The 8,166-nt window shown below is 38.1% G+C and overlaps 1 non-coding gene across 1 annotated transcript; it reads left to right on the top strand.

The window, feature by feature from the left end:
- Positions 1–7,805: 7,805 nt before the first annotated feature.
- On the top strand, positions 7,806–7,955 carry LOC123326454. The gene has a single exon (XR_006541110.1). It is a non-coding gene; the product is annotated as a U12 minor spliceosomal RNA (small nuclear RNA).
- The last annotated feature ends 211 nt before the right edge of the window (positions 7,956–8,166 follow it).

Genomic DNA, 8,166 nt, shown 5'->3' with positions numbered 1-8,166 from the left:
GCTATGGTGAGTGCTGTGAGTTGTGTAAGACTGTTGAATCACAAACCTGTACCTCTGAAACAAATAATACATTTTATGTTAAAAAAGAAAAAAGAAGATAGTAGGAAGGGAAAAATGAAGGGGGGGAATCAGAGGGGAAGAAGAACCATGAGAGACTATGGACTCTGAGAAACAAACTGAGGGTTTTAGAGGGGAGGGGGTGGGGGCATGGGTTAGCCCAGTGATGGGTATTAAGGAGGGCACGTATTGCATGGAGCACTGGGTGTTATACACAAACAACGAATCATGGAACGCTACATCAAAAACTAATGATGTAATATATGGTGACTAACATAACATAATAAAATAAAATTAAAAAATAAAAAATAAATAATCTGGAAAAAATTAAGAAAACATCCCTAGGGAACTACAATTCAAAACCACAATGAAATATCACCTCACACTTGTTATGACTGCCATTACTCCCAAAAAGCAGAAAATAGCAAGTGTTGGTAAGGATGGGGAGAAATGGAAACGTGCACTGTTGGTGGGAATGTGAAATGGTGCAGCCACTCTGGAAAACAGTATGGAGATTCCTCCAACACTTAAAAATAGAACTACCACATTATCTAGCAATCCCACTTCTGGATAGATATCTAACAGAATTGAAAATAGGACTTTGAAGAGATATTTGCCCTCCCATGTTCAGTGAGGCATTATTCACAATAGCCAAAATGTAAATGACCTAAATATCCATCAGCGGATGAGTGGATAATAAGAATGTGGTGTACACATACAATGAAATATTATCAAGCCATAAAAAAAGGAAACTCTATCATATGTTTCAACATGGAAGAACCTTTAGGACATTATGTTAAGTGAAATAAATCAGTCAAAGAAGGACAAATATCTCATGATTTCACTTACACAAGTTATCTGTAAGAGTCAAACTCAGAAGCAGAGTAGAATGATGGTTGTCAGAGGCTGAAGGGAGGAGAAAGAAGGTGTTTTTAAATAGGTATCGATTTTTAGTCACACAGGATGGAAAATTCCTAGACCCTAGCTATACAATATTGTGCTCATAGTTAACAATACTGTACTGGACATTTAAAAATTTGAGAGGGTAAATCTCATGCGTTTTTTACCACAATAAAAAAATTAAACTACAAAACTTCTAGAGGAAAACATAAGAGAAAATCTTTGTGACCGAGAATTAAGAAAATATTTCTTAGATATAACACCAAAAGCATGATTCATAAAACAAAAAATTAATCATTGAATTCCATCAAAATTATGTACTTCTACTCTTTCAAAGACACTGTTAAGGGGATTAATAGACAAACTGCCAACTGGGAGAAAATATTTGCAAATCTAATAAAAGATTTGTATTCTGAATATATAAAGAATTCTGAAAATATAAAAAAAATGGGAAAAAGGTTTGAATAGACAGTCTACCAAACAAAATATACAGGTTACAGTGGAAAGTACACCAATCCACTGTACACACACACAAACATGCAAAATAAGCTCATAAATATATACTCAATAGCATTAGTCACCAAGGCAATGAAACACCACTATACACTTACTAGAATTTCTTAAATTAAAAATTTCCACTATACAAAGTGATGGTGAGGCTGTAAAGTAACTAGAGAAGTAACTAGAACTCTCATATGCTGCTGGTCAGGATGTAAAATGTCACAAACACTTTTGAAAACAGTTGGGTAGTTTCTAAAATAGTTAAATATATACACACCACATGACCTGATATTCCAGTCCTTGTATTCACCTAAGAGAAATGAAAAGAAGTTCATATAAAGACTTGTATCTCATTCAAAGAAGCTTTATTAAATCAAAACTCAAAACACCCCAAACGTCCATCAACAGGTCAATGGATAAACAAAACTGGGCATATTCATAGAATGAAATACGACTCAGCAATAAAAACGAATAGACTCCTGGACGAATCTTGATAAAATTATGGTAAGTGAAAGAAGTCAGAAAAAAAAGAAGACTATATACTGTATCATTCCGTCTATACAAAACTCTATGAAATGCAAACTAATCTAGGAAGCAGAGCAGTGGTTGCCTGGGAATGGGGTTGGTGTGCAATGGGGTGAGAAGGGCTAGAAGTGATTATAAGGGGGCACATAGGGGAACCCTTTGTCAAAGGGTTATTGGAGGTAGTGGTTATGTTCATTATCCACATTCTAGAAGAATTTGCAGATGTATACATATGTCAAAACTCATCAAACCTCACACTTCAAATATGTTTAGTGTGTTGTTTATCAATTACACATCAATAAAACTGTTAAAAATGTTCCTCATGTGGCTCTGAAGTGATCTGAGTCACACTTTGAAAGGGTGACCAAGAGGCAACATTCTCTAAGATAAAAGAAAGGCTGAGGCTAGGACTTCCACGAGGAGGTAATCTGCAATAGTCCTACAAGAGTTAATAAGAGACTGGGTTGGATAAATCGTGTGGGAACGGAGAACGGAGAAGAATGGACAATTTTATACTTGTTGGCTCACCTATGACAGTATTGCCCTGCTCCAAAAGCAAAACCTGAAAACTATTTGGCCTCCAAAAGTCCACTGTAGTTTTATGAAGCATAACTGTTTTTCTCCTTCAAGTTCAGTCTCAAGTTTAAGATAATTCTCGGAGTCCAGGAAGGCAGAGGAATACTGCATAAATTTCATCATATTTATTAGATTGACTATCATGTATTCAACCAACAAGTATCTTTTGATCACCTTCTAACTCTGTGCAAGGCTCCTGACTAGGCATCAAGATATAGGGAGTTCCACATACAAGTGCTGGCAGATAGGGACTGCCAATACATTTAGCAGGATGAACAACAATTGAACTATTGCCTTTCAGAGTCAGAAGTGACTTACTGGCCTAGTGTTAACGCCCAAGGTCCAGATTTGACTTTTAATTCGTGTCCTATATGATTACACATATAATTTTTAGGGTATCATGCATATACCAATTACTGTGTTGACAGGTATAGTCCAAAAGTCCAACATCTGTCTTGAGCTAAAGCTTTGTGCCCTACATCAACCTTTGTTTCTCATAGTCAGGCTGGCCTCAGGACAAATAAAATTACATATAAATGAGCCCTGACTTTTATTTCCCCCATAGGTTCTAAATAATTTGGCTGTAACTCTTTGGGGATGGCATTCATGAAAAACCCTATAATCTTCGTTACTGTGTTTCTCAGCTGCAGGTACTTCCAGAGCTGTGATTTATCTAAATTGTATTTTTGTCAAAGGGTTATAAGGGGATAATGTGAAAAGTCTATTGGGATATTGTTAGTAAATTTATAAAATTACTTTCTGTATCCAGTTAGACCAAGTAATTTTTTCACTCGTTGCTTTTAGAGCAGGCTTATGTATCACTGAAGACTTCAAGGGAATAAAAATTAAGCACCCAAACTAAAGATTCTTTGTCTAAAACCATGTGTTAGGACAAGTTTATCATTTACGAAGCTCAAGGATAGTCTTTAGATGAATGAACTATCTGAGCCTAAAGCTACAAAACTGCATACAGATATTTCCAGAACTCCTCCTCTTGCCCACTTTATACTGTTCTTTCAGATCTATGAGTGAATTACTGGTCTCAGTGCCATATACCCACCACAGGAGCACATTCTCACTGCTGCTTGATCCAACCAAGGCGGCAGTCCCTACACTGGGCTTGACTCCAAAGAGAGGTTTGTCTAATGTAATGGATGCTTCTGAGCACGGCTATGCCCTTCTGTAGTTGAAAGGAGCAGATGGTACAAAACGCTAAGGAGGGTCTGACCTCCTCTGGTCTCGTGCAGGTGAAGTCCTACTGTATTTGCAATGCCAGAGGGCCAAAGAATTTTGGAATCTCACCTGACTCCTTGATGGTGTTAGGTTGAGCAGTCAGTGAATATGAAACATTTTAGCTCCTTAGTTCTGTAACCTTTAACCATATGTCTGGAACCTTTTCATCTTAACCATCTGGTTAATTTCTATGGATCCAAGAGAAATGTAAAGGGCCTATGAGCCAGAAGTAGCTAGCATGAAGTCCAAAGTGAAAGCTAGCTGGGGCTAGCAGCCAGGTAACAGCGCACTGCAAAGCAACAAAGTTTTAGCAACAGTTAGAACATCAAGCCGGGAAAATAGCAACATGAGCGAGCAGAAGAACTATCAAAACCCAGCCTAATATCTAAGTTATATCAGTTTAGTCCCATTTAGCTGCTGGGGTACAAATTTGAATAAGAAAAACAAGGAAAACAGTAACTTGTCCCAGCTCAGCAGAGACTAAGGTGACAAAGAACTAAATGCAATGTGGTGTCCTGGACTGATTCTGGAACAGAAGGAAATTCATGGAAAAACTGGTGAAATCTGAATAAAGTTTGAAGTTTAGTTCACAGTAATGTGTCAATGTTGATTTCTTAGATCTGCCAAATATACCACAGTAATGGAAGATAATACCCTTAGGGAAACTAAAATAGGTGGGAACTTTACAGGGATTCTCTGCTCTGTCTGCAACTTTTCTGTGAATCTAACATTATTTCAAAATAAAAAGTTTATTTAAAAATGAGTAAGACAAGATTCTTATCCTGGAGTAGAGCATAATTGGAAAGATATTATAGTAAAGAGACCAGCTCCATTCTAACACTAAATGATTTAATAAAAAAAAATTCACAAGGCTCAATGGTCCATAGGACCAGCAGAGCTCCTCGTCCAAGCTAGAGTTTAATGAGAATACCTGAGATCGATTCTAAAGGCCTGGCAGGAAAAGGAAAGGGTAGCCAGAATTGCAGGTAGGAGGAAGGGCATGAGGCATATAGAGAACAGATAATTTGGAAGGGCAAAGGGTAAGACTAGAGATGGGACCAGATCCGACCGTGCGAGGCCAAGTGCCTGGATAAGGACCTGAAATCCACCTGGGGATGATGGTGAATAACATCATCAGATCTGCAACAGCATGCACATATATTTTTGGAGGCAGAGTTGAAAGTAGGGAGACAAATTAGGAATCTTTTGTAATGCAGTGAATTGAGAATTACATAGGAAGTAAAACAAGCAGTATTTAGTGAACCTGACCTGAGGCCATTGAGTGCAGAGGGAAATAACCTAGCAGACAAAAAATGTCTCTGGATTATCACTGTACAACAACATGATACAATAATTAATTTTCAAACACTAATAGCTGACTTGTGAAAAACAGTTGAAACTCTGCTTAGTATACAACTTCACTGTGGGTACGACACAAAAACTTTCAGTCGAGGTAACAAGGCATAAATTCATGCTTTTAAAGCCCATACACCTGAAACAGAATAGTAATTGATAAAATATTAAAAGGGAAACCAACACACATAGCTAGCTTGAAAATGTTAAGATCTCTGTGAACCAGAACGAAGACCCAAAAACTTTCCTTTTTTGTAAAAACAAAACATTTCTAAAATACAAAGTTTATATTTTAAGAAAAGAAATAGGAACATGAGTTTCAGAGAAAACAATAAATCAGAATATGGAAACCAAAATCACAATATGCATTTTTTAAAGTAATAAATGAAAGAAGAAATTTTCAAATTTCAAACAACACATGACAAAAGCAAATAGAGCATCCGGGTAGAAAATGTTAGCCAGCATTGTCTAACTGAAATTTTATATGTGAGCGGTCATATCCTTGTCTGCGTATCTCTTTGGGAAACTGGCCATTTCCAAGTGTGATCATTCTTTTAGGATACCATTGGTACCAGGATGTCTAACCGATAATAAATAAATGACTTCAGCAATAAGTCTCCTATTCCTTCTCTTGCAGTAAATAGTGCCATAAACCTAAGAATGCTACTATATGGGCATTTAAAGCATTTCCATAGTGCCTGGCATACAGTAAGTCCATTACTATTCCTGCAAGCATCAATGATATAATTTATTACTAGTATTATTATCATCATTATTCAGCACTCTCAGATAGTGTTAGAGATGATACAAGTTGTATCATCCCCTTCCCTCCCTTCTATGAAGACCTACCTGCTCTTCTTTGTTCTGATTTCCAAAGACCTCTGAATAGTTCCCTTCTCATTATTTAGTTTCACTTTCCAAAACACATTCTTTTTTTTCCCTTTTATTTCTTATTTTCCTAATAATGGAAACCCTTTTGATTACTCTGTTTCTGTAAATAGTGCCACCATTATTCCAGGCTTAAAACCTCAAACTAATCTTTTAATCTTCTATCTTCTTGTTCAATTCAATTAGCCATCATCTAAAAAAAAAAAAGAAGAAGAAGAAGAAAAAATGTGTACTTTAAATCTCTCTCACATCTGTCCATTTCTTTCTGTCATCATCACCAGCTTTAAGGTTTTAGAAGTTCAGGGCTAGCTAGCTGTTATTACATCCCATCTGATTTGATTCCCCTTGTCTCCTCATACTAAACTTTCCCCTTTGCACAACAATATGTAAATACTGTATTCAGGGAGCTGGACTCAATAGGGTGCAAGTGGAAAACAGCATTATTCCTTCTTCTACATTCAAACGTGCTCATGCACTAATTCTCTCCCTGCATCTGCCACAAGTCACAGGCAGATCAGAAAATTTTCTAGGCCCTTTGGTCACAAACAGTCTCAATCTGGTCCAAAACAATTTAAAAATCTTCCTCTCCGTTCTCCCACCTCCCCACCCGTGATAGGGTCTGTATCAGATGTAAGCCTGCAATGGAGGGTGGGGACTTTTTTGCTTCTCCTCTATTTCTCTGTCACTTTCTCCTCCACTTACGGCTGTTCTAACGGACACCTCAAGAGCCAGGACCCGGAAAAAATGTAATGAGAGATAAAAAGAGTTGTGACAGGTGGTTAACAAAAGGCATTCCTCCTTCTGGATGTGATGGATACACAAATACTGTTTTATTTCCATTCATTTCCCATTTGGGGAGCACTTTTTTTTTTTAAGAGAGAGAGCATGCAAGCAGAGAGGGGCAGAGGGAGAGAGGGAATCTTAAGCAAGCTCCACGCCCAGCATGGAACCCGATGCAGGGCTTGCTCTCACAACCCTGAAATCATGACCTGAGCCTAAATCAAGAGTCTGACACTTAACTGACTGAGCCACCCAGGCGCCCCTCTTTTGGGGAGCACTTTTGTAGGTTTTCCAAAGTGTCTCTCTGAGGACTGCTAACTGCAGTTATCAGGACACTGTCCATAGCGCCCCCTGTAAGGGCGATAAATAGACCCACAGGCACCCCTGTTCAGAGAAACTCCCTCGGGTCTGTTCACCCCCACACACTTAAGAGATGGAAGTGAGCATTCACGAGACTAAAAGCAATAGGTTTCCAATATGCTAGCATGCTTTGCATAGTCCTGCAGGATCCGAAGTACATATTCAACCCCTATTAAAGTATTCTCAATTTCCACTGAAATTATGGTAAGAAAAGTTCCATTTTTATAGTCTGTTAAAACTAATGGTTTCAACTCACACTTTTATGAAAAGTCTTCATATGCTCATAAAGCCCATAGGCTATTTTCTTAGCCTAAGATTCTTAACCTAAAGCCCTCTCTAATCTTCTCTGACTGGTCATTCTAATCTATTCCCTACTACTGAGTGAATCCAGACATCCTATGCTGCCCCAGATCTAATCACTGTTCTCTGAATTCTGGCCTTGTTGCATCTCTATCTACTCCACTCTCCACCCCCAGTCAGGACTCTTTTCCAATCTCCATTTTCAATGAAACTGTAAATTTGATTAATTCACACAGTAAAGGAACTAATTGGAGGGATAGTGGAGTGTTCACAGAATCAACTGGAAAGCCAGAGAACTCTATGTGGAGGGAAATTAAGAAAGGAAGAAATCTATGCCTTAAACTTATGAGTAAGTAAAATAACAATTCGGGGTGACACCTGAGTCCTCACTGCTAATGTGAGATGAATTTGTGAGTGGATACAGGTTGCCCCTCAGGTGATCCGCCTACTTGGTTGGATGCCTGGGAATCATGATCTGCCCGTCCCCCTTTAACACTGAAAGAGTAGACTGGTAATAAATTAATAATCGAGATTGAGAAGGTGCTTGTTTCCTACAAGTAATAAACAGGGTTAATCCAAGGAAGGAAGGAAGGGAAGGAAGAAATCCAAGATTATTTCATAGGAATGATCTGTTGGGGAGACTCTCAATGTTATCAGTCATCATTACACTACTTGGCCCTCCAGTCTTCTGCA

The sequence above is a fragment of the Neomonachus schauinslandi genome, chromosome 12 (assembly GCF_002201575.2).
Source record: "Neomonachus schauinslandi chromosome 12, ASM220157v2, whole genome shotgun sequence".
NCBI classification, from domain to species: Eukaryota; Metazoa; Chordata; class Mammalia; order Carnivora; family Phocidae; genus Neomonachus; species Neomonachus schauinslandi.
This window is presented reverse-complemented; position numbering and strand designations above follow the sequence as displayed.